Source organism: Odocoileus virginianus, chromosome 26 (assembly GCF_023699985.2).
Source record: "Odocoileus virginianus isolate 20LAN1187 ecotype Illinois chromosome 26, Ovbor_1.2, whole genome shotgun sequence".
Lineage (NCBI taxonomy): Eukaryota > Metazoa > Chordata > Mammalia > Artiodactyla > Cervidae > Odocoileus > Odocoileus virginianus.
Window position 1 is genome coordinate 35,049,788 of NC_069699.1, and position 27,365 is coordinate 35,077,152.

Genomic DNA, 27,365 nt, shown 5'->3' on the forward strand with positions numbered 1-27,365 from the left:
CCAGTGTTCTTGTCTGGAGAATTCCATGGATAGAGAGCCTGGTGAATTATAGTCTATGGGGTTGCAAAAAGTTGAACACGACTGAGCAACTACCACATGTATGGTCATTTGATTTATAACAAAGCAAGACTAGTGAGTTGGGAAAGGTAAAGGAAACTGGGTCAACTGAATATCCTAATGGGAAAAAAGCAAACCATGTATCTTGGCCCCTATTTCACACTGTTCCTAAAGGAGATCAGTCAAGGGTGTTCATTGGAGGAACTGATGTTGAAGCTGATCCAGTACTTTGGCCACCTGATGTGGAGAGCTGACTCATTTGAAAAGACCCTGATGCTGGGAAAGATTGAGGGCAGTAGGAGAAGAGGACGACAGGGGATGAGATGGCTAGATGGCATCACCGACACAATGGACATGGGTTTGGGTGGACTCTGGGAGTTGGTGATGGACAGGGAGGCCTGGCGTGCTGTGGTTCATGGGGTCGCAAAGAGTCGGACATGACTGAGCGACTGAACTGAACTGAACTTCACACTGTATACAAATGCTGATTCTAAATGGATTTCATGACTAAATGAAGAAAGTACAATAATAAAAGTTTTAGAAGAAAAAGTGAAACAAGTATTTATGACCATAGAGTAGATAAAAATTTGTAAATTGACACTATAAAATGGCAGTAATCATAAAGAAAAATATAATAAATCAGACTATTAAAATTAAGAACTCTGTTCATCAAACAGAGCAATAAGAAAATTTAAAGGTAAGCCCTGAAGTGGAGAAACATATTTATATTACATAAATCTATCAGTGACTCATACCCAGAATGTATTAAGAACTCCCACAAATCAGAAGGAGAAAGACAGACAATCCAATAGAAAATTAGGCAAAGGACTAGAGCAGTAAATTTGAAACAGTGGTTTTATAAAGGATCAGTAAACACAGGAAAAAAGGACTCTACTTCGTTATTCATCAGGGAAGTGCACCTTAAAACCACAAAGCAGTATGACTACATACTTACCAAAAAGGTGAAAATGACAGAGATGCTCAAAACTAAGTGTAGATGAGAATGTGGAACAACCAGACTCTTCTACGCTGCAGGTGAATGTGGACAACAGTGATATATTTCCTTTGGAAAGCTGCTTGGTGATAGCTACTAAAGCTGAACTTTCACATTCTATATGACCTAGGAATTTCACGACTTAAAGAAATATATCTCAGTGGAAATATATACACCTGTATACACCAAAATATATCTTCAAAAAGTGTTCTCAACAGTACTATTCAAAATAGCCAAAAACAAAAGAGAAACCAGTTGCCCAATAAGATTAGATAAATTTCGCAGTCATACAAAGGAACATAATAAACAATGAGTATGAACATATGAGCATACCAACCAGTATCTCAAACCTAATGTTGAGAGAAAGAAACCAGACAGCAGAATATATTCTGAAAATGCCAATATGTAAATTTCCAAAACAGCCAAAACTCATTTGAAAGTCCAGAGAATGTTTCCCCTTTGTCATTGGTAATTACTGTATAGGGGCATAGGAGGAGCTTCTGAGATACTGATGATGTTCTGTTTCTTAACGTGTGTACGCTAAGGATGTGGACAGTTCTCTTTATGTTAGTTTTATTCAGCAAAAAATTAAAATGCACCAAAAACACTCCTGGTGAGTCTAATAAGTAGCCAGTTGAAAATCCATATATCTAGAGCTCAGATCCGGTTTCTTCCCTCCCTTAATTCTTTCTCTCCCCAGATTCATGCCCACATCTCGTCCTCTCCCTAATTTCTCTGGCTGCAAAGTGTCAAGCACTGTTCTAGGTACAAAAGATACAGAGAGAAAGATGCCATTTTACTTGCCTTTAAGAAGTTAAATGTTGTCTGTAACATCAGCCTGCCACTTGACAGTAAGATTCACCTGTCTACACTACAGTTATTAGTAGTGAAGGTACTAAGGTGAAGTTAGTATGATTCCAGCTTCAAGAAAAAGCCCCATGACCATTCTGAATAATTACAGTGCTAGCTATGACCACTTTGGCAGACTCAATTGCAACAGATGTTTATCACCTAGGATTGCACTGGGAATCATTTGACCCCAGGTGTAACAGAATTAGCAGAATAATGGGCTGAGTTGCACAAAGATTTAGGATACCTTGATGTTTCAATGGTATCTGATATAAGGATCATTCTACTTCCAGTGGGACAATTCTATTCCCAGTCAATACCACATATTTTCCTGAACACAAATTATGATAATCTCATTCCCTTGGTCTCTCTTTTGCAAGCAGTATATAAAAGTTAGGGTTTCTTCCATTTATTTTCCCCTTCCTCTCTGAACACTCTTGCTCTAAAATAAATAAAGCAAGCAATGTCTCTACATGATCTAGACTTTGTGTTTCCAGATCACGTCTCCAAGCTCCTATCTTTGTCCTCAGGCACTTCCAATAACCAAGGCACCAGATGACACAGAAAGTCAAAGCAAATCATCTTTATCTTCACAGCACACTCTGTCTTTTAAGAACCTAGCTATTGATTACTTGACCATGGTCATTATTCCAAGGTTTGCCTTTAGAAACAAACAAAAGATGATCTAACCTTGGCCTGAATCCTGCCTCGAGTTCGTACTCCCTCTGATGAATGTAACCAGAATCTAAATAGTTAGGTGGCAAAAGGCTCTGAGAAGTTACCAGTGGCTTCAGCTTTGGGCACAAATCCCTTTCTGTCTATGCCTCCTTTATAACCTAAATAAAGCATCCTGACAAGAACACTTAAAATGTTTTCCAAATGGGAATGCTCATCATTTCACTGATTCTTGTTCACCCTCCAAGTCCCAGACTATATGTTACTTTCTAGGGTAGCCCTCCTGAATGTTCTGGAAAAGTTTAGGCCCCGAGATTAAAAACTTTCACAAAATCTATATAATTATCCTTCACAGCACTTAGTTCAATTGCAACCAATCTATTTTTCTGATTGTCTCATTCACTGATGTATCTCTAGCACCTTGTACAATTCCTGTCTCACAGTAAATGCTCAGTAAATATTGTTGAGTAAATGATTGAACAAATGAATAAAGGTGAGCCTTGTGAAGAACGGATGCTACTTTTTTCATTGTTGGGAGTTTTTATTCTCTAAGATTTTCTCTTGCTTTTAGGTAAAGTACATCCCAAATTGCTCTGTCTGTGGTAGGGATGAATGGCATCCATCATGATCAACTGCAGGGTTTTTAAAACAACCGCTGGACCCTACCCTCAGCTTCCGATAGTCCAGGGTAGGCCTGGGATTCTGCATTTTTAACAAGTTTCTAGGTGATGTTGAGGCTACTGATCTGGGGACCACACTTTTGGGGTCAATGACATGATAAATGGAATATTAAGTTAGAACACAGTTAGGCTTAAAAAGTTGGATGGATAAATGAATGAATGGGTCGATCAGCCAATCAGGACAAATCCATCACTACATCAATAGCATAACATCCTGATAAAAAGGAGTCTACAGAGATGACTTTTACAGTGGCTTCTTTACAGCAAAGCCATGAAAGGCTCTGCCCCTTCTCTCCCTGTGTGACTCAACACTAACAAAAGTGGTAGGACTGGAATTTATTACACTGTTTTTCACCTATTTATGTCTTGCTCCATCTGGAGTTGCAATGGGCTTTGCCTCCTCTGGAGTATAATTCAGGTTAACTCATTTCCCAAGTCACTGATGGAAAGGTAAGCATGGCTCCAGTTCACAGCAGAAGGCATATCAGGAGCTATTGATCAGGAGCAGCATATCAGAGAGATTACCAGCTCACATTTGTGTTCTTTCTTGGCTGTCTTGCTGAGAACCAGCAGGTCAGTTGAATTAAAGGTTAAAAACTCACATTGGTGTGTGTCTATGGATGATGTATGCAGTCAGCAACAGAGAAAATTACATTAGTCCAATAAGGAGTGCTTCAGTGCACTTTGTTTATATCCAGACAGAAGTACATAGTCCTGGTTCTGTCACCTAAGAGTTATACAGTCAACACCTCTAATCCTTGATTCTTTTGCTTATAAAACAGGCATAACTATAATAATTAACTCACAGGGTTGTTGCACATAATGTGCATAATGTGAAGTTTAGCACAAAACTGACCTCATTTAAACATTCAACACATTTTAGCTAGCATTATTATTCATCACCTTCTCAAACTTTCTTCATCAAGCTTAGAATCAACATGTACCTTTCAATTACCTTTAGACTGGATCTGTAGGAGGAATTTCAGGATTTTCAATTCTGAGCCAGAGAATGGAGTGGTTTGTACGCAGATAAATTCTCTTTGCCACTCAGGATAAAGATTCCCACATGGGGTCAACATTCATTCCCTATTAAAGGTATCAAGAAGAAAGCTGTAGAAGAGATAGCTATCTTCCTGAAAATCAGCTTTAAAAAGTAGAGATAGAATACTTCCAGTTCCTGTCTCCTTGTCCTCCAACCTTCTTGAATCTAGCAGTATTCCCTACAATATGAACAACTGAATGAGGAACATTCCAATATCAGCTTGGGTGTCAAACATCCCTGGTTTCTAGTCCTCACTTCACCACTACAAGCTTCACCACCACCTCACTTCACCACAGACAGAGCCAAGATCAAAGGGAAAACACCTCGGCTCTCATCTCCAGGTGACTTGGTTGAGTAAAACTTGGCGGAATCCCAGCTAGAGTTTTGAACTTGTGGACTTCTAGTGAGCTTCTAAAATCATGTGATCTTGAGTAAATTACTTATGCTCTCTGTTTCTTTGTTGCATCATACTTACTAATAATTATTGTGAGATTTAAATCAGTGAATGCATTTTCCAGTACCTGAAAAGCACTAAGTGCTACCTAAAGGTCAGATATATGAATTCTTAGCATCTTATCCTGTTGTGTGACCATCATTTTAACATCTCTGGATTTGTTGAAGTCCATGCCCTGCAGGACTGGAGTGGTTTCAATTATATCCCCTTTCAACATCTTCTCCTTAATAGAAAAGCCCTAATCCTTTTAGAGAGTCCACGTTTCTTTCATTCCTTTGAATGGAATAGTCGCTTGGCAGTTTTTCGTGTGGCTGCCTCGTCTGTCTTTCTGGAAACACTAAATAAGACCTTTCAAAGGTAGGCCTTTCATCTACCCTGACAAATGCAGGGCCTTGTCCATAATAGGCACTCGATAAATATTTGTTGAATAGATGAATGAACAAAGGCAGCCAAGACATTCAAAATCGTGGCATTAAGCTAAAAATAGGGGCAGCTTTGTTCCTCTGTAGACATGCAGTGGTGCTAAATTACCACATCCCCTTCATAGAATTGTTCCAAATCAGTCATTCATGAGGAACTCTGCAAAGCTCTATTAATCATAATGCTGTCACAAAACACAAGGGTGGGAAATGGGACATCTCTGCATCAAGCATCTTTTGGTTCTTATTCTGGTCAAAAATCCACATCATATAGACAAAGCCAAGATCAAAGGGAAAATACCTTGGCTGTCATCTCCAGGTGCCTTGGTTGAGTAAAATTTGGCAGAATCCCAGCTATGGCTTTGAACCTATGGACTTCTAGTGAGCTTTGTTAAAGATAAATTAGATTATTTACCTCCCCCCACCCCCCACTAAAACTGCCTGATGATGTTCTGTAATACTTGAAACCTAACCTCTTTGCTGTGGTCTAAAACGCCCTATGTCACCTGAGTCCTGACTATCTCTTTACTCAACTTTGATTTTTCTCAGAGAGCCGTCTCCTCACCCCACCACCCAGACACTCTGGACAGTAAATATATTAGACTTTGGGGACCATGTCATCTCTGTGACAACTACTCAGCTCTTTCATTGTGTATGAGAGCATGTATAGAACATGTATAAAATGATGAATATGCTTGTGTTCCAAAAAATTGTAATGGAATTTGTCAACCCCTTCTGTAAAATAAGACTCCTTCTTTAACTCCATATCCCCATGCCCTTGTTTAGTTTTTGTCATCTATTTTCACATTTGTTACTTGTCTGGCTCAGTCTCTAGAATGTGAGCTTCATTTTAGAATGGGGCCTTGTTTTGTGGACAGCCACATCTCCAGCACCTCGGACAGTTCCCCCCACTGCCTGTTCAGTGACTGTGAGTGAGTGACCTCATCCCCTATTGCTTTTACAGTCACACAGTACTCTGACTTTCATTCAGTTTTCAGGACACTCTAGGCTCATTCTTCCCTCCTGGCTTTTGCACTTGCTTTTATCTTCTGCCTTAGTATTCTTCCCCCTTATCTTTACACATCTACTTCTTCCGTTCATTTGGGTCTCAGATCTTTGGAGTAGCCCTTCCCAGTCATGCTAAATAAAGTTTCACAGGAACCTCAGTTACTCTTGTCTTATTTTCTTACTAAAACTTTTTAAGAACTGGAGTTTTTTTTACTTGATTCTTATAAATTCCCTCCCATGAATCCAGAAAGTTTATTAGCTTTTTTAAAGCCTAAAACAATGAGTTTTTTTAAATTTATTTATTAAAAAGAGGTTTTCAATAAATGTGTGTAGAAGAGTGTTTTTGAAACTTAAATGTGTATATGAATCAACTGAGTATCTTGCAAAGTGCCAAGTGCAAGTCGCTCAGTCTTTGCAATGCCATGGACTATACAATCCATGGAATTCTCCCCCTGAGTATCTTATTAAAATGCAAATTCTGAGTTATTAGGTCTAGTGGGGGATGTCTTAAAATTCTGCATGTTGAGAGCCTCCAGAAGATGCTGATCCCAATGGTCTATGGACCACTCTTTGAGCAGAGAGAATCTAGTGAATATTTTTAACTGCTTCACCCAAAGGGCCGGAAATGGAATTTAAGTTGAAGATCCTTGAAAAATTATTAAAGATGTTTGCTAGCATGCCAAAGATCAAGGCAAAAGACTAATCCCATCCTTAAAAGGCACATCCAATGCAAAATGATAAGGATAGATTTTCCTGAGTCACTTAAGTGGTTTTGGCATCAGGCATCAAGTCTCCAGTGAATGGGAACTGGCAACATTTCCCGTATTAAATTCACCTTGAAAATGCTGAATCACCCATGAGGAACCCAAATGAATCTATCTTCATTCCCTATTCAGTTATCTCTCTTTCTTTAGGCCATCCTGTTGCATGCCTTAGGGAGTTACCTGCTCAACACCTCAGTGTTTCTGCAAAGTGCAGAGACCTCAAGTTTCTGTAGAAGCATGGAAATGCTGGTAGTGTAATATGGTGGTGTCTTGACATAAAAGAAAACTCCCCACCTCAGAACTGAAATGACATGCGTCCAATAGGGTAATGTAATATGGCAGATTGATTAAGAGCTATTGGTCTGTAGTGTGATTACAATTTAATTCCTGTGTGACCTGGAGCATGGTACCTACACTTTTAATATCTCAATTTCTTGCTCTTAAATGGGATGTAATGGTCTCTGAGTGATAGCATTGTTGTGATAATTAAGGGAGGCAGTTCTTGTAAAGAAATTTGGCATAGTTCATGGTATGTGTGCATATCAATGAATATTAGCTAGAGTTCTTATTCTGGTCCTCTGTAAAATGTTGTTAATATATTTACTATAAGTTATGTTTTAGAATCCAACAATTCCAATTCTAGGTATATATCAAAGGGAAATAAAAACAGGAGTTTGACTAGATATATACATTCGCATATTTATCACAGCATTATTCACAATATTCTAGAAATGAAAACAACCTAAAATGCCCATCAACAGACTAATGGATAAAAAAGATGAGCCATATATACACAATGGAAGGTCATTCAGCCATGAGAAAGGAGGACATCTTGCCACTTGCAATAACATGGATGCACTATATAATATCACTTATATGTGGAATCTAAGAAGTCAAAAGCAGAGTAAAATGGTGGTTACTAAGGGTTAGAGGATAAGACTGATGGTATTTAATGGTACAGACTTGCAGCAAGCACTAAATAAGGCATAGAGATCTATTGCGCAGTATGTTGAATATAGACAGTAATATTGCTCTATAAGTATGTAATGTGATACATATCAATACAGCAACCATATTGCAATATATAAATACATCAAAGTAACATGGTGTACACCTTAAATTTGCAGAATACTGCATGTTGAATATATTAAGTTAAAAGAATTTGTAAGTGGCTTTGAACACAATATTCAATTCAGTGGGTATAATATTAATAGTTAATACTTGGTATGTTTACTATTTACATAGCAACATATTAAGTGCTTCTTTTCCTTATTTAACTGAAAATAAGTCTATGAAGTATATATGGTTTCCTGCTTCCCTGATAGCTCAGCTGGTAAAGAATCTGCCTGCAGTGCAGGAGACCCTGGTTCAATTCCTGGGTCAGGAAGATGCCCTGGAGAAGGAAGAGGCTACCCACCTCAGTATTCTAGCCTAGAGAATTCCATGGATTGTATAGTCTGTGGGGTTGCAGAGTCGGACATGACTGAGTGACTTTCACTTCTACTTTGCAGATAGGGGAAACTGAACCTTACGATGATGAAAAGGTTTGTAACAGATCACTCAGCTACTAGAGTGGGAGTAAATATTTGAACCCAAGTTTGACTGAGCTCAGGGCTCCGGCAATACTCTACCATCTGCTAGTTTTATCATTCATTTAAGTATAGACTTGTATATCTTGGCTCCTGAACAGGAAATATTTCCATCACAACACCAGTTCTTAGGGAGAGTCTCTCTTCTATAAATGAAAGAGTTCTGGTGGTTGATCATCAGAAATACATCCAGTTCTAACAACCTAATGTTCTGAGTTCTATTCTGATGGAATAGAATGCTTATTTATCATTTGTTTAATTTTTTCCACTATAGATGTGTCCTGTCTGACAGAGCATCATCCAGTGAGCATCATCATGAACATCATCATATCTTCAAGGTACAGGGTGCTCCTTGATAGCTATGCTGTCCCTTATGTTCTAGTTATCTATTGCTAAGGATTAGTAGTCATCTCACATTTTAGTGGTGTAAACAAACAGCAGATTCAGAGTCTAGGATTTGGAAAGGGCATAATAGGGACAGCTCTTATGTGCTTACAACATCTGCAGCCCTAGTTGAAAGTACTTTGGGGCTAGGAGATGACTGCATTGTCTAGAGACTGAAGGCATCTAGAACTACCTTCACTCATGTGCCTAGCACTGGGACCAGAATGATTCAAAGACTGAGACCATGAACTGCACCTACATGGTGGGCTTTCCATGTGGCATGGCAGCTCAGTTCTGTAAGGTAGAATCCCAAGTGGGATCATCTGGAAAACAAGTGTTCACTTGAGACTTCAGATTCAGCTTCAGTGTCACTTTTGTGTTCTATGGTAAAAGTGGATCCCTAAGAAATGCCCAGATCGAAGGGGAGAGGAATTAGATTCTACCTCTTGATGGAGGCAAGCAAGTTCACAAGGCTGAAGAACACGTATAATGAGAGATATTGTTGTGTCAATCTTTGGAAAGTACAGTCTGTTACAATCTTCACATTTACACTTTCCTCATTTCATCATATTGAACATCAGACACCTTGCAGGAGTCCCATAGTTTCCCTGCCATCCTCAAATGATCTGGCAATGAGAAGAAAAAGAACTTAGCCAATCTCTTGAATACCCTCAGAAAAAAACTACCCTCCCTATGGGGCATGACTTAATCCATGATTAATACTATTTAACGGAGACTTTCGGAATTATCAGGAGGTCTTAGGGAACTGATGGTGGTCAAGAATGTCCAAAAGTGATAAAAATTCCTACAAAAGAACTTTAGTAAGTAACTCTACCATTTATTTGCACTTTCATGGCTACTGTTAATGTGTGTATAATCCTCACAACCCAATGAGGGGAAATAATACCCCCAAGTTCTCTATAATAAGATGAAATTGAGGGTTGAAGACCTTAGGTAACAGTTCAGATTTCACTCAGATAAGCAGTAGAAGAACATGGTCAAACCTAACTCTTTCAGACAACCACAGACATTCAGTGACAATACAGTGATACTCCTCAGATATCAGTTCATCTCAAACTCTTTTCAGTCAGGAATTTTTTGTTTGTTTGTTTCAGGGGTCAAGAATATAACCACAATTGGCTCATGTGAGTGGCAAGTCACACTAATTGCAAGGGCTTCATGCATGGCTGGATCCAGGAGCTCCAACTATATACTTGTGAGTCTGACCCTCTTCAACTCTTGGTTTTCTTTCCTTTTCTTTTGGTTTCATTCTGAAGTAGCATCTCCCCAGGTGACGATAAAGATGGTCACCACCAGTTACAGGCCTATATCCTACCATTTGAGCAAAGCCAGCAGGTATTTAATTTCCCTTCTCTATAAACTAAGAAAGCCTCTTTGAAATTAAAGAGGCAATTTGGATTAAAATCTAACTGACCTCAGCTGAATCACAAATCAATTCCTGAATCAGTCACTTGTGATCTGGGAGATGAATATACGTGGTTGACCACAGTGAAGACAGACCTTCATAATCACCATGATATGGAAGAGAAGTAGTTTCCCAAAGGAGTATCAGGGCAAAGCATCAAGTATCAAAGGAGTGGACCTCAGACAGACAAGAACATCAGGTGCTGACAATATCCTCATTTTGCAGATGGATAATCTTATAGCTGGAAAACTAATCCTTATTCTGTTTTTACCAATTCCTTCCCTCTGGCTCTCAGTGTTCTATTATAGCATCTGTTCCTCCTTCCTTAGAGGAAAAGAGTTGACAAATTTATACACATTGAGGTGTGAGTCACTCAATCACCAAGAATGTTTGCATTCTAGTTTCTATTATAAGAATTCACTTATTTGACTAGTATCTGTTGCGCGTTCACTATGTGACAAGCTTGTGCTAGGTAAGGATTGCAGATGCAGAAGTGAAATAAGACAGGTATGACTTATATAGGTTTGAGTATGTATTAATATTTTAAGGGGAAAAATAAACCATATTTTCATTTTTACAATGCTAAGGTCATTAGGCAAAGAGGAAATACTCAGGTATTTTCAAACTGGAGAAGTTCATAAATATTGCTTGGAGCTGCCTTCTGTTCTCCAACACCCAGAGATGTGATTCAGTCAATCTGAAAGTTAAGAACCAGGAATCTGGATTTCTATAAAGCATTCCCAGGAAAATTTGAAGATGATTGAGAGAACTTTGAGTCCCACTGGCTTAAACTGAAAGAATTATTCTCTAATGGCTGTAAGTCTAGAATATTGAAATCTCTGAATTTATCTGGAGAAACAGAAATTTTGGAGCAAGAATGAATGCCTTTCCCTTCAAAGCATACTGCATAAGCAGTATCAAACCCAGTCTTTTCATAAAGCATCCACCCTGACCTCCTTTGCATTGAGCTCTGCAAGGTGGATAAATGATGCTATCAAGGCCCTTCCCATAGTACCTATCTCTTCATAGCAAAGGCTGCTCACTGTGATGCATGCTGCTGCTGCTGCTAAGTCGCTTCAGTCGTGTCTGACTCTGTGTGACCCCATAGATGGCAGCCCACTAGGCTCCTCCGTCCCTGGGATTCTCCAAGCAAGAACATTGGAGTGGGTTGCCATTTCCTTCTCCAATGCATGAAAGTGAAAAGTGAAAGTGAAGTTGCTCAGTCGTGTCCGACTCTTCGCGACCCCATGGACTGTAGCCCACCAGGCTCCTCTGTTCATAGGATTCTCCAGGCAAGAGTACTGGAGTGGATTGCCATTTCTTTCCCCATGTGATGCACAAGACTCTCTCATTGTTGTGTTGATTTCTGCTGCACAGCAGGTGACTCAGTTATGCACATATATACATATTTTGTATTCTTTTCCATTATGACTTAACCCCAAGATATTAGTTCCCTGTGCTATACAGTAGGACCTTGTTGTTTATCTATTCTGTATACAATAGTCTGTATCTACTAATCCCAAAGTCCCAGTTCATCCCTCCTGCACACCTCCTCCTCTTTGGCAACCACTAGTCTGTTCTATATAACTCTGAGTCTGTTTCTGTTCATAGATAGGTTTATTTGTGCCATATTTTAAATTCCATGTATAAGTGATATCATATGGCATTTGTCTTTTACTTTCTGACTTACTTCACTTACTATGGCAATCTCTAGTTGCATCCATGTTACTGCAGATGGCCTTATTTCATTCTTTTTTATGACTGTGTAGTATTCCATTCTATATACATACTGTATCTTCTTCATCCATTCATCTGTCGATGGACATCTAGGTTGTTTCTATATCTTGGCTACTGGGAATAGTGCTGCTATGAATGTAAGGGTACATGTATCTCTTTGAATTATAGTTTTTTCTGGATGTCTAAGGGGTTTTGTCTGGCCATGGGAACACACTTCACTCAGGTTTGTCCAGGTACGAGACTGGAGAATGAATGCTCCTAAGACTGCCCTCAACCAATGTAAGTTGGGGAATTGGTAAATACATACCGCACCTTCCTTCTTTTTCATTGTTCTACACCATCTCTCAGCATCCCTCCCAAAGTATCAAAATTCCAGTTGTCCACCAAGGTAACTAGCTTTTGAAAGTTTCCTCCAGTGGGTTTCTTTCCTATTCCTCTATTTCCTGTGATCACTTTCCTTATAAATGGGCAGCACTCTAATCCTTATATCAGAGTCATCCTCCTGGGAATCCCTAAGCAAATACTCAAGTATGTCTAATTCTAAAATTCCTGTGTTGTCCTTTCATTGTTGTTAGAGATACTAATTTCTAATAGTTGCCTTCAGATTACATCAAGGAAGAGGTTCCAGTCATGTGTCTAAAGGAATCAAGCCAAGCCTTAAATTACAGTGGACTCCTCAATATGTGACGTGGGAATGATTACACGTGCACTCAGCTATAAAGCAGAGGATGGAGACCTTATTACTCTTATTACTGCTTTTATCATTAACTTTGAAAACAGCATTTAGCCCAAATCATGCTATATAGTTATTCCAAAGAAGGATGTGGGGAAGGAATAGACTGATATTAAAATGTTATTGTACTAAAATAGTCATTGAAAGTGCAAAGAGTATGTTTATTATGCAGGATGCATCTCAGCATGATTAGATGTTTGGCAGAGAAGAAACGAGGAAGGAGTGGAAAAAGCCGAGAAAAAACCACCCAGACCCAATGATTTACTCAAAATTGAATGGATAGAAAACTGTTTCTTGGGATTTGAATGTTGATGAATAACTGGCATCTCTGTTCTTCATCTACTTTCAAATGGTAACAAGTCATTCTGATGATAATTGCAGAATGTGTCTATTTTTGGCAATCTGATGGCCATGGAGATGATCCCATTTTGTGTTCTATTCATTACCACCCCCAAACTGATCCATGGGCTTTTAGAAGAATCCAAGAATAAATGGTAGCATCATAATTTGTTCCCTGACATAAAGAGAAAAAAGAAAAATACTTGTTGAATAATGAGCACATAGTAACAACACAAAATCTTAAGTTTGGAGGCTATGTTTATGTATAACAAATATATACATATATATATAGCAGGGGAGGGGTTCAGAGTGCTCTTCTTAAACATTTAGAGTATCTGATTCTATTCTTGCTAGAACCACCAGGGAGAGAGCAATTTAGAAGTTTGTTTTCAGTTCTAGAATCTAGGCATCCATTGGATTGTAAAGGAACATCCAGTTGAAAAGCTCCTGAAAACAATTGTGCTGTATTTTTTTTCCCTAAGAATTTGCTAATGCTACTCCTCTGAAACCACTGATTAGATATTTTAAGAAATTATATCATTAAATCCCTTCTTCTACAACTCACTATAGTAAAACCAACAATTTCAGTTAGGAGTCTTAGTTTGCAAGCAACAGAAATTGATGGATCTGTCTAACTTGAGCACAAAGAAAGCCATTGCGAGTTCTGGGGAAAACATTCAGACTTAAGGGAAAAGCTGAGGAACCAGACAGAGAAAAGGCTGCCAGGAACCAGTGATGCTCTGAGAATCCTGGCAGCAAGGACAAATGGACAAACTCATCAGCTGAAGAAGCTGGAATGAACCGTCTCCAGCTGCTTTTGTAGCCTTTCTGTCATGCCTTTAAAGATTTAGAATACTTGGGTTACAGGTCTGCCTCCTGACAAGGAGAGAGGGGTGTACCTGGAATGACAGTTGCACCAAACAGCAGTGGAAGAAAACTCATTCCCCAGAAGAAAATTAGGTATTGGAATCAGAAGAAGGGGGCTATAGAGCAAGAGCTAGAAGTATCGATAAATGTTCAATGAGATAACAAGTTTGTATAAAGAAAAAAAAGGATCAATATTAGAGTTTTGTCTCACTGTTTCATGGTCTTGCTATTTTTCTGCCTTGTCCAATTCTTGGTTTATAGCCCTAATAATTATCACAGCAATACTAGAGTTTTTTGGAGAGGCATCACTTTTGGAAACACTCCCTTCTTATCACTAGCTGTCTTTCACGCTCAAGCTCTGAATCTTCACTGTTCTTTCTCATTTATCCCTCCAAATTCTAAACACAGGGTAGCCCTGCCTGTCTGCCCAATTTCTGCATGCTGTGGTCTTAAAAATTCACATTTGAGGCACAAATTGTGAATCTCTGAGTTCAAATACATGACCAACTGCTATGTGCTAGAAATTTGACGTTATAGTCCCTGTCCTAGGTAAAATACGAATACAAATTTTGCATTTATATTTACCATTGTGCAGGAAAACTGTATAGTGTAAAATAAACAAACAAAAAATAATGATGCTAATATGACAGCCCCTGAAAGCCCAATGGGATATATTCTGAGGCCTTTGAAAACCACCAAATTCTCAAGCATATCTCTATGAATTATATTTTTCTCCACAAAATGCAATAAAGCATAGCAGAGAAACTATAAATAATCCCCATAGTCTTTAATGATTCTATAAATATGGGACTGAAGTCATTTACACAGCCATTAAAATAAATACTGGCTGGGGCACTCACTGAAACAATTTCACAAATCACTCGTTTTTGCTTTCCTAATAGTGGAGAAATCTGACTCACTGCCAAATATCACAACTCCTCTTAAATATCTTCAATACATGGAATTTCCAGAGTAGAATTCTGAATTGTATAAACCTCTTCCTTCCTACCACAAATGCTAGAAGGAGGAGGACTCCAGAGTTTGACTTCCCAGGTTCAAATCCAGGCTCCATCACTTAGTATGTGTGAACTTGACACTGTCTCTTGAGTAAGTCTTGTTTCCCCCACTTGGGAAATTATGTCGTGACAGTTCATTTTAAGTACCTCGGTTAAGTGTCTGGTACTTTGTAAATGCTCAATATTCATTAGCTACTACTTTTTTAAAAGGCTTTTAAAATTATCTTAGGAAAGCAATTGCTTTCTGCAACACTGAATAGAGAATAGCAAAGCCCCTTAAATTGTATATGCTGGGTTTTCAATGAGGTTCATTTACCAGCTAGGTAACTCATTCCATATTCAACTCATATTTGTGTCCTAGAAAAATTAAAAATTCCTTTATAGTATCATTCTTCAGGGTCACTCACAAATAACTGAACTCCTAAATCCATATGCACCCAGGGTCTAATGCAGAGTTGACAAATATTTGGAGAGTAAAATAGTAACCTTTTAGGAGGAAAGCCCCTGAAATACTGTCTGGCTTTGTAACAAAGACAAAAAAATATTCATGTCTGTGACCAAATAATTTAAAACATACCTGAGCTACAGAATACTGTACTGTGAAACTGTATAATCCTCTGAGTGACTTATGAGAACCTCAGGATTAATATCAGACCAAGTAGATGGTTCAGCTCACTGAAGCAAGCATCTCATAATGATAATGTAGTGTTCCCCAGAAAACACATCAGAGATGCCAAAACAGAGTCAGAGTATAAAAATAAGTCAAAGTTCCATGATTTTTTTAATCATGTGATTTTAAAATATCATATGAAACATATTCATGGTAAAGCGTATATTACTACTAATTCCACAGTAAAAGCACTAGCTGGTGACAGCTATTTGGCAAGAATTTCCCATTAATTTCCATGGAAAGTATTCTTCTGAATTTATAATAGAAAAGTATAAATGTAAACTCAAACACAGAACTTGTCTCTGTACAAAATTTGCATCACTAGAATGTGGTACAGTTTATAAATGGCTTTAGAGAAGATATGTGACTCCAATTAAATAAGAAACCAAAAGATGTCCAATAAATATTCCTCTCAAGGACTCCTCTCAGCCCAAGAAGCCCAGGAGATTTATCTTAGTAAGCACTTACCTCTTTGGCAATGCTACAGAGGAACAGCTTTCCAGCAGCGGAGCTTTGTATGATCTATTGCTGGGCCTTGCCACACTGCCTTGGGTCTCATTGATCCACGGATATCTCTGCTCCTACATCCAGGTGTTACAGCAACAAAATTTACCAGCATCACCCCTTCAGTCCTTGGGGTTACCCCTTCTCCTTGTAGTAGATCTTATTTAAAATGCAAATACTCCTGGGAGGAGGTAACACTTTATTACTATTGCCTTTTACTATTACTATGCCTGACTCTTTTGCAACCCCATAGACTGTAGCCTGCCATACTCCTCCATCCATGGGATTCTCCAGGCAAGAATACTAGAGTGGGTTGCCATTTCCTTCTCTTGAGGATCTTCTTGACCCAGGATCGAACTCACGTTTCCTGCATTGGCAGGCAGATTCTTAACTGCTGAGCCACCAGGAAACCCCTAGTGTGAATTAATTCAAAGTAACCAAATCCCATTAACATATTCAGAAAAAGCATAAAATGTCTGTTTGTGCTATAGAAGGGATGGTGGTGCCATTGTGAAGCAAAAAAGGATATAGCAAAGATAGTTAGGTGGACACTTAAAGAAAGTGCTATTTTACTTGGATGCCAAACTTCCAAATTGTACTAGGTTGGACTATTTTCAGCAAATATTACTTCCCTGCTTTGAGTGGGACACTTCATCCCCCACGGACTTTGACCTGGCCATGCGACTCGTTTTATCCAATAGAAAGTGGATATGCAGTTAATATCTCTTAGGATATCATGTTTTGGTTTGCTTTCTTACATGCCTATCATTCATCATAAGAAGGAACATCCCCCGGCAGGCACTGACCCAGTGAGGACAAGCAGAACTGAACTCAAACCATCACCTTGCGTGTCCCAAGCCCAAGCCCAGTCAGCCAACAGCCCAACACAGAACCATTCTAACTAACCCTCAGGCCTGTAAGCCAGTAAAATAAATGCTTAATATTATAAGCCGTTGAGTTGGGTGACTTTTTATGCAGCATTACTGCAACAATAATTAATAGACTATTAGCAACAGCTATTACCAATTGAGCTTTCCCACTGTGCCAGGCATTGAACTAAGGACTTAACATACATGATTTTTAAAAAAATTCTTAAACAATCTGGTGGGATAGGAATGATTCTCCTATTTAAACAGTTAAGGAAGTGGAAAGATACCAGAAAGACAGCATTGTTAAAGCTCTTGAATAAACCCCCTAAAGCTACCTTCAGATGCCTTAAGCAAACAATAGATGTCCCTGTGGTTTAAGTCTCAATTACTTGCAGCAGAATGCATCCCTAATTGCTCTATGTCCCAACTATAGAGGCAGCTGCCTTTCAGCTTCTGCTGACTATTGATTATAGGAATGTGGACCTGCTGTTGCCACATCTTCCATTAAGTAGAAATCTGGATTTTTTAAAACTGTGAAATCATTCACCTTTAAAATGTTGGCAACTACATCAAATTAGTAAAACATTTTGCATACCAAACAAAATATACCTTCAAAACCAGGTCTAAGAGCTACAATTCTGCAGTTTTTGAGCACTATGGGTATCAAAGTTATAAACACTGTCTTAAATTAACTACCCAGTTTTTCAGACTGGTCTTATAAGAAACCCAGATAAGAAGTATCAAAAGGCAATTATTATGTGAGCACTAAATCTTCCAGATAAAAGAAATCTTTTTGCCTTCTTAGACTCAAGTGGAAAAGCAGCAGCTTCTCCCTACAATTCTAGTCTTGGATTTAAAAAGAAAGTTGAATTCAGATCATAGAGAAGATTGAATCTGTTCAGACATTTCAATGGGTCTGTTTTCCAAATTGATTTGTCATCCTTTTGATAAGATCTCAAAAACTGATTGCAGAGCTGCTTGGAGCTCAGGCTTCATATAACTCAAAAGAGGAAGAAAAGAAAACCCTCTCTATGTCAATAATCAAACCAGGACTGACTACTAATCTCAGGTTTATTGTGTGGCTTCGAATATTGCCCTGGAGCTGAAATAAAAATAGCAGTGGTACTAGTAACCACAACAGTAACTGCAATGGCCTCCATCCAATCTAAGTGCTGAAATAGATCTCTGTTGTTTTCATGTTGGGAAACTGCCCTCCCCTGCCCCATATGGTACCAATGGAAATGTAAATCTCAGAAGCTTTCCTACCTTACACTTGCAAGGGAAAGCACATGATCCGGACATGGCCAATTGTCTTCCAGTCCATGGCAACACCATTTAATCCCCAAACCCAATAGTGCCTTAAAGATTGAACATTCCAATTAAGTAAGTCAATGAATTCCCAGAGAGATATTGCTAAAGAATCAGAACAAGAAGTAGCCATGTGCTGAAATGATTCTGCAATCACATGTGAACTATATTTGACTGCCTAGGATGGGTGGAAGGACAATTTTAGCCCAAATGCCTATGAGAGAATTCTCAGTGGAAGGACAGGGAACATTGCTAGGAAGAAAAACAAAAAGTAGTTATACAATACATAGAGATGACATATGATAATAATAATAATAATAAAAAATCTCAGCTCTCTATTCTTAATAAGCAACACTATCTTGAATTGTTGTCTTCTTTTTACTTTTTTCCCCACTCCCTCTGAATGTGGTTTGTATTCTGCAGACAAAAGGAGGATGACCTCCAGTGGATGATGATCTGTGGACAGGCATTCTGCAGGCCTTGGAAAACCTTTGTCTTTCTGAAGCCTTACTGGTTGTTAACAAAGTATTTCACTGACAAGGAGAAATGAACGTCTTAGTCATACTGAACCTATGCATTGGGGTCAGGGAGATTTTGTTCAAAGTCTCAGCTCTGCCCCATAACTAGCTGTGATTCTTAGGTACGTTAAATAAATTCTATGAGTCTTGGTCTTCTGAGCAGTAATATAGATTTTGTTGAGCATTATATAAGCTATTGTGTGTAAAATCACACAACACAATGCCTTGTACATTGTCTGAGCTCAAATCAAGAGTTTTTGGATGCTTGGTCTTTTTCTCTCCATTATTTCTTTTTGTCCTCAGACTCTAAATCTCTTGGCTTTCTCTTCCTGTTATTTCTCTCTTGATCAAACTTTCTGTGACCATACTTCTTTGTTTCTCTCCCAGAATAGAGCGTAATGGAGAACACAGAGTAGTATTCCATAAACCTCTGCCCCAACACATGCCTTGAGCTCACATGTTCTATCTTCAACTACATCCTTGATGTGTCTCCACTTAGATCTCCAGTGGGCCACCTCTAATACAGCCATAATAGAACTCTAGATTTACTTCCGGTCCCAAGATTTGCCTTCCCTCAGTCTTCCCCAGCTGAGAAAATGGCACCACCATGCCCAACTGAGTTGGCTCTTCTCTTCATCCCCCATATTCGAATGAGCAGCAAGTCTTACTGGTCCTATCTCCTGGATACATAATGATGACACCTTATTCCATTATTGCCAATGCTATCACCCTAGTTCAAATCACCATCACCTCTTGCCTGGTCTTCTAGCACCCCAACTAGTCTTATAAGTGAGCTCCCAAGTTGACCTACATTGATTATCATGTGACAGTTCTGATAAGGACAGAAGTGATTTCCAACATCACAAAAGTTTTCTTTGGACACTTTGAAGATCATACTCAACCAAGGATTATTCACTGCAAGCTATAGGTCAAAGCATTGTGTAATGATTTTTCCTAATGCAGGACAAAGTTCGGCAATTCTTGAGAATCAGGAACCTGAGTGTCATGCTGAAGAAACTTGAGTTGACATAACCTGGTGCCAGGTCACATATATTCTTTCCAGCTTAGCCATTCTTTCTAGGGTTTTTTCCCACTCCCATAACACTAGGAGGGAGACCTGGCTTCTTAAGCTTTTGAAAAGTTCACCAGAACCTGGTGAATTAATTAGATTCTTGTGAAGTTCAGTCACTCACTGCCCAAAGCATTGAGAAGAAAAGTAGTAATTAACCCCAGGTTTCTACTGCTCAAACACAACAAGCGCATATAAGCTACCAGGTTCAGTTCAGTCACTCAGTTCTGTCCGATTCTTTGTGACCCCATGGACTGCAGCACACCAGGCTTCCCTGTCCATCACCAACTCCTGGAGCTTGCTCAAACTCATGTCCATCATATCAGTGACACCATCCAACCATTTCATTCTCTGTCATCCCCTTCTCCTCCTGCCTTCAATCTTTCCCAGCATCAGGGTCTTTTCCAATGAGTCAATTCTATGCATCAGGTGGCCAAAGTAGTGTAGCTTCAGTTTTAGCATCAGTCCTTCCAATGACTATTCAGGACTGATTTCCTTCAAGACTGACTGGTTTGATCTCCTTGCCGTCCAAGGGACTCTCAAGAGTCTTCTCCAACACCACAGTTCAAAAGCATCAATTCTTTGGAGCTCAGCTTTCTTTATAGTCCAACTCTCACATCCATACATGACTACTGGAAAAAAAACCATAGCTTTGACTAGACAGACCTTTGTTGGCAAAGTAATGTCTCTGCTTTTTAATATGCTATTTAGGTTGGTCATAGGGCTTCCCTGGTGGCTCAGAGGTTAAAGCATCTGCCTGCAATGTGGGAGACCCAGGTTCGATCCCTGGGTCGGGAAGATCCCCTGGAGAAGGAAATGGCAAACCACTCCAGTATTCTTGCCTGGAGAATCCCATGGACAGAGGAGCCTGGTAGGCTACAGTCCACGGGGTCACAAAGAGTCGGACACGACTGAGTGACTTCACTAGGTTGGTCATAGCTTTTCTTTCAAGGGGCAAGCATCTTTTAATTTCATGGCTGCAGTCACCATCTGCAGTGATTTTGGCTACCAGGTTATTAGACACAGAATCTTGGCAATTACAGCTACCCTTTAGGAATAATATTCAGTGGAGCCATGTGAAATTGCCATCTTTGTAGGTCAAAGTGGTTGAATAATAGTAATTTATATTATTTAACCTAATAATAACTAATGTTTATTCATTGTTTACTACATGATAGGAAATATATCAAGTGCTTTATATACGTTATATGAAAGGGCTTAACACAATTAAAGAGATTTATAATTGCTGGCAGTAATTACAGTAGTTAATAATGCATCACTCAATCCCCTAATAATCTTACAGAGTATTATTACCTCATTTTGTAGACTAGGAAACTGATACTGAGAGAAGGTGAAGGAACTTGCCCAAATCTAACCTACTGATAAATGACTGAGTCAGAAGTACTCACAGGTCTCTGAGAAGCTAAATGCCATGAGCTGCTGCTTTCTTAAGATTCTACTATGTACTGGTACTTAAAGTATACTATTTCTAATGTCCACAAAAGTACATGACACGTAAAGATCATCCCCCTTTTAAAGAAAAGGGGAGCTGAGCCTCCAAGAATCTAAGCAGTCTAAATCCAGATAATACATGACAGAGCTGTGATTTAAATTCAGAAGTGTCTGATTCTAAAGCACTTAGTATTTTCAGTATGCCAAACTGCCTTTCATATATGGAAGAACCTGTTTTAGGGATGGGCGATACACACACGCATACACGTTGTTTTTCAGTCGCTAGTCATGTTCACCTCTTTGTGACCCCACAGACTCCAGCACACCAGGCCTCCCATCCCTTACTGTCTCCCGGAGTTTGCCCAAGTTCATGTCCATTGAATCAGTGATGCCATTCAACCATCTCTTCCTCTGCTGCCTTCTTCTCCTTTTGGCTTCAGTCTTTCCCAGCATCAGGGTCTTTTCCAATGTGTGAGTGTGTTGGTTTGTTAAGATGAATCAGCTGGATTTTTAACAAAAGAAACCCACTTCCTTTCACTTTTGAAGACTGTATGATTTGTATGATTGTTCCAAGAGAACAATGTCCAGACTAATAAACATGGTGCTCAGGAATGAAAGGCAGGACCCTGTGCCCCAAGTTTGTTCTGGGTAGGAGTGCAGCTGGTGGTTTTCTGCTCCCCAGTGAATTTCCAAGCCCTTCACTCTAGCTTGGAAACCTTCCTTCTCCACCTCCCCTCGGGAACCAGTACTGACAGTGTGTGTGGAATGACTCACTGAAACGTTGTAAAAAAAAAAAAAAAAGAAAGAAAGAAATGAACAGATCTTTCTGAGGCTGTCAGCCAACACTGAGAAATTTGGTACAGACCGTCAACCACATGGAACTCAATTCATCTAATATTAGGATGATGGGAATGAGTCAACTCTCAGGAGCCTTGAACCTTTTATTTCAATTAGTCCCAATAATGTAAAGCAAATGCTTTTAAACCACTAGAATTCAACAAGCTGCCCACATCTTCCCATAAATACTCCACCTCTTCTCTTCCCGGACTTCCTTTTTCACGGACACAAGAGAACGCCGAAATCCAAGCATGGCCTTTAACTAGAATCAGTTTTTCTCTGCTCACATGATGACCAAAGTCGAGAATTGCCAGCATTCTCATCCTACTAGCCACAAGACCACCCTAGGTAAAAAAAAAACTCAGAGGCTTAGAATTAGGAATTTCCCCTGAAATCAAAAAGAATGTGGTTTGGAGTAATTCTTTACATCCTGGATAGATTATCCATTATGTGAAGGTATTTGCACATTTGTTCCTTTTACTAATCATAATATTGAGGTAAAGATCATGACACTGAAATCAGACAGACCTGGGTTCAAATACTGCCTCTATTACATACCATATAGACATGGGTGTTTTTCTTAAAGGCACCTCACCTTTATTCTCTCTCAACTGGGATGTGGGACTTAATAATAGTTCTTAGTTCATAGGTCTTTTGTAAAGAATACATAAAATATAAAACTTGTTAGGTGTTTAGAACTATGTCTGTCACATAAAAAGTGCTCGACAGGTGTTTCATAGTATCTTTATTATCATCCAGATGTCAGACAGTAATCTCTGTGTAAGAAAGAGAAACCCAGCTTAAATGAATTAAAGCCCTTTAAGGTCTGAGAGTGATGAGTCTCCAAAATACAATTGAGATGCCTTCACCAGATTGCAGGAGGCACGGGTCCAGAAAGGCAAAAGTAGCAGATGGTCACTCAAGTCCCCAGGAGTTAAAACAGGCTTGAGATGTAAAGTCAAGTCAGGCAAGTTTCTTGTGACTCATCATGTAGAAATCAGAGAACTTTTCTATAGGATGATGAGAGGAATCTTTTTTTCTCCATAAGCCATTCTCCATTTTGAATCCATTTTTAATGTACTAGATCAGCTGTCTTTAATCAATTCTTTCCAAGGCTGCTGTAATATGACTGGCCACATACAGAATGGCATGTTCCAGGTCAGTTATTAATAAAATCTCTCATAAGTAGATCAAAATTTGGAGACAGCTTTCCTTGTGGACAGAAAGGTTATAGCTTGTATCAGTAAGTAGGTATCATTATCAGCATTTTACAGATGAGGAACTTGACATTTGGCATCTTTGAGAGAATTGCCAAAGCCATGCAGATGTAAATATGCCCTAGTTTTTCTTCAAGTTCAAATTCATCAGATGACAAAATTTATACTTTCTGTACAATAATTGGCCAGTGCACTCCTTGGCAACCACCACGAATACATCCTTTTCTTTTTGGCCTCTTGTTCCATACTTGACATGCTTTGTAAAAGGGATGGCATAAACCTGAATGAATCTGAGACTCTCCACACACAAGCAATCTTTGTGTATTGACACCAAACATAGGTGAAAAAGCCATTTCATGATAGCTGAGGCTCTGCCACTTCTGATAAAAGACAGCTACCCTCTTCAAACTGGAATGTCTCACTCTCCATCTCAGCTGAAGGATGGATGCTCTTAAAACCTCACAGAAAAATCCTTTCCAGCCATGTTGAGTCAGGCAAGTGGAAGAAAGCAGACATTCTCCATTCCACAAAGAGCCTGTTACTGTGGAAATTCCAACTCTCGAAACAACTAGTTTGACATAGGCATACATTGTGCTGAAAGGAACTACCTCTTGCTTTAAGAAGTTATGAGTTGTTGTTGAAGGATTTTAGTTTTATTTATTGTCTTTTGAGTTGACAAGCACAATGGTCAGAGGCACCTCTTGCACTGATGAATAGGGGTAGGATGTTTCTGGGAAATTTTACAAATGAGGAATTCCTGATTCAGGAGATTGTTGTCAGTGATGATAGTTTATCTGAGACAAGTGCTTTCCTTGATATGTGATTCAGATTATTATCTGTTACTCCAGATGATTCCTGCCACTTAATTCCTCATTGACATTCTCCATTAAGATGTAGGAAGCTTTAAAGCCAGATTTCCTGCCTACAGAAGAACTGAAAAACATTCTAGCATGTGTCACTCATCCTGTGAGACTGAGACCAGGCACCGTCCATCCATCCCTTTTGTTTTAAACTTTTTATTTTGTATTGGAGTATAGCTGATTCACAGTGTTGTGATAGTTTCTGGTGGACAGCAAAGGGACTCAGCCATACACATGCATGTATCTGTGTCATGGATACCGATGTATGTATATTTAGGGGAGAATATACCTAAACTCCCCTCCCATTCAGGCAATCCATTTCTTTATCCACTTTATTTCTAGAGCTCCCAGCTGCATGACTATACATAACCAGCTGTCCATTGGTGAAAGATGTGGCAGAAAGGTTGCTGAGCATGGTGACCCTAATAGTTACCTTGATTACTTTTTTTTCCAAAAACTATTCAGAAGTGAAATGGATTGGACCCTGGGGAGTACACACATGAGCTGAGATGAACAAATAACTGTTCAGAAAAAATGCTACGTGCATTTCCTGCAGCATGTGTGTTAGGTGGTACAAAGATATACACACATACCTATCAGATACATAGATAGTCCACCAAGTTAGTGAATATAAACTCTATCAGGCTGTAGATTTTTCTCTCATGCCTATAACTAACACAAGAACTAAAAATAAATTAAAATTTCCCTTTTTTTTTGGTCATTTCAAAGCAGGCCGTGAAGTGCAGGAACTGACTTCTTAAAATTTGGGGTGCTCAATGCATAGTTGTACATGTGTGGTAGTTGCTCAACAAATAAATACTAAATGAAAGAAAGAACAGCTTAAATAGCTGTGTGATTCCTGTTTTAGTGATTTCTTCTGCTCTTTCTGAAGTGTGTAAGAAAAGTTTAACATTTCCAAGTTTCTTAATGCTATTAGCAGTAGTGCGAGAGACAAGGACTAGAATTAAGTAACTTGAGAGGTGACTGCAGAAGTACCAGTAAGGAGAGAGTAAGTTAAATAGGTCTGTGGGTGATGAGGGGTGGGATGATGGCTGGAAGCTAGTAAAGGGTGCTTTCACAAATAGGTTACCACCCTGGAGAATTAGAGCTCAGTGCTTCCAGGGCATCAAAGAAGCAGTGTAACCAGTTTCCTGGATTATTTATTCAATTACTCCCATCCTTTACTAATTGCAGTCTGTTCCTGGAGGCGTTATCTCCCCAGCACTCTGGTCTGTCCCATCTGTGAGCCAGGCATGCTCCTATGGCCAGAGAAGGACCTTGGAGTGGTTAAAGTTCTTGAGGTTGTTTGCCATCACATATGGTAAAAATGTGCATGCAATTATACCTGCAATGTATTCGCAGCCAACAGCCTCCAAAATGACTCCCTGTACCACTTCCCTTCCTGGTCCTCATACTCTTGTGTAACCCTCTTCCCTTGAGTGTGGACTAGACCTAAAGACTTGCATTTAAGGAATAGAATATGGCAAAGTGACAGGATGCTATATGTGGGATGAAGTTATAAAAAAACAAAAAACAAAAAACTGTCTTGCTCACTCTGTCTCACTCTCATGGGAAAAGTGAGCAGCCTTGCTGTGAGCCATCCCATGGGAAGGCCCATGTGACCAGCCTTCAGACCAATTGCCCTCAAGGGATGAAGCCTACTGACAACAGTGGGAGTGAGCACAGATGTGGATCCAGTCTTGAGACAACCATAGCCCAGATTGCCAGCTTGACTACAAACTGGGAGGGAGGGACCTTGGACCAGAGACACACGATTCAGTCACACCCTGATTTCTGACCTACAGAAACTGTGAGATAATAAATATTTGAAAAAAAAAATATTTGTTGGTTTTAGCTGCCAAATTCTGGGATTATTTGTTACACAGCAATATGTAACTCAGCACTGCACTATGAAGAACAAAAGCTTTTCTACCACTTTCTAATGACAGAGAGCTTCAGAAGAGGTATTAATATTTTTGTTTTTACTACTATAGCTTTTGAAAGACTTTCAAAGAAACAATTTAAGTATATCAGTGGAATACTTACCTAGCTTTTTGTATTTTTTTAATTGATTTGATTGGACCTGACTTACCATTTAAGACAAGGACTCGCTTAATTGGACACAAAAACTGCAGTTATAAACTGAGCAAATGTGTTTGTGTTACAGTCAAACAAGAATCAATTAACTTTACAGAATTGATTCCTGACTTACATTTAGTGTGTGTTTGTCAAAGCTATTGAGTGATACCCTGAGCCCTGCTACTGTTATTCTTGAAAAACTGAAACTAGGAATAGAGCCTTTAAATGACATAAAGTCAGGGTATATACAATATTGAAATACAGTTTTGTTGTTGTTCAGTCGCTAAGTCGTGTCCGACTACTTGCGACCCCTTGAACTGCAGCACTCCAGGTTTCCCTGTCCTTCACCATCTCCCTGAGTTTTCTCAGACTCATGTCAATTGAGTCAGTGATGCCCTCCATCTCATCCTCTGTTACCCCCTTATCCTCTTGCCCTTAATCTTTCCCAGCGTCAAGGTCTTTTCCAATGAGTCAGCTCTTTGCATCAGGTGGCCAAAATATTGGAACTTCAGATTTAGCATCAGTCCTTCCAATGAATATTCAGGGTTGATTTCCTTTAGGATTGACTGGTTTGAGCTCCATGCTGTCCAAAGGACTCTCAAGAGTCTTCTCCAACACCACAGTTCGAAAGCATCAGTTCTTTGGCACTCAGCCTTTTTTATGGTCCAACTCTCATATCTATACGTGACTTTTGGACAATACATGACCATAGCTTTGACTATACTGACCTTTGTCGGCAAAGTGATGTCTCTGCTTTTTAATGTGCTGTCTAGGTTTGTCATAGCTTTCCTTCTAAGGAGCAAGCATCTTTTAATTTCATGAAATATAGTTTAGAAAGTTGTAAATTTGAGAGCCTAGGAATTTGTTTCTTAACTTGGGGAAAAGCCATCATTTAACACTTCTCCTTCATTTCACACTTGAACAACCTACCTTGTCCTTAAAGTTATTT

At 39.2% G+C, this 27,365-nt stretch overlaps 1 long non-coding RNA gene across 1 annotated transcript in view; it reads left to right on the forward strand.

Annotated features, from left to right (window-relative positions):
- The window catches only part of LOC139031247 (uncharacterized), a 186,271-nt gene that overhangs the window by 155,041 nt on the left and 3,865 nt on the right, over window positions 1–27,365 (forward strand). Inside the window, exons 3-4 of the long non-coding RNA XR_011483710.1 lie at window positions 8,806–8,869; window positions 10,031–10,131. This is a non-coding gene — a long non-coding RNA (uncharacterized lncRNA). The remainder of the gene's footprint in view (window positions 1–8,805; window positions 8,870–10,030; window positions 10,132–27,365) is intronic.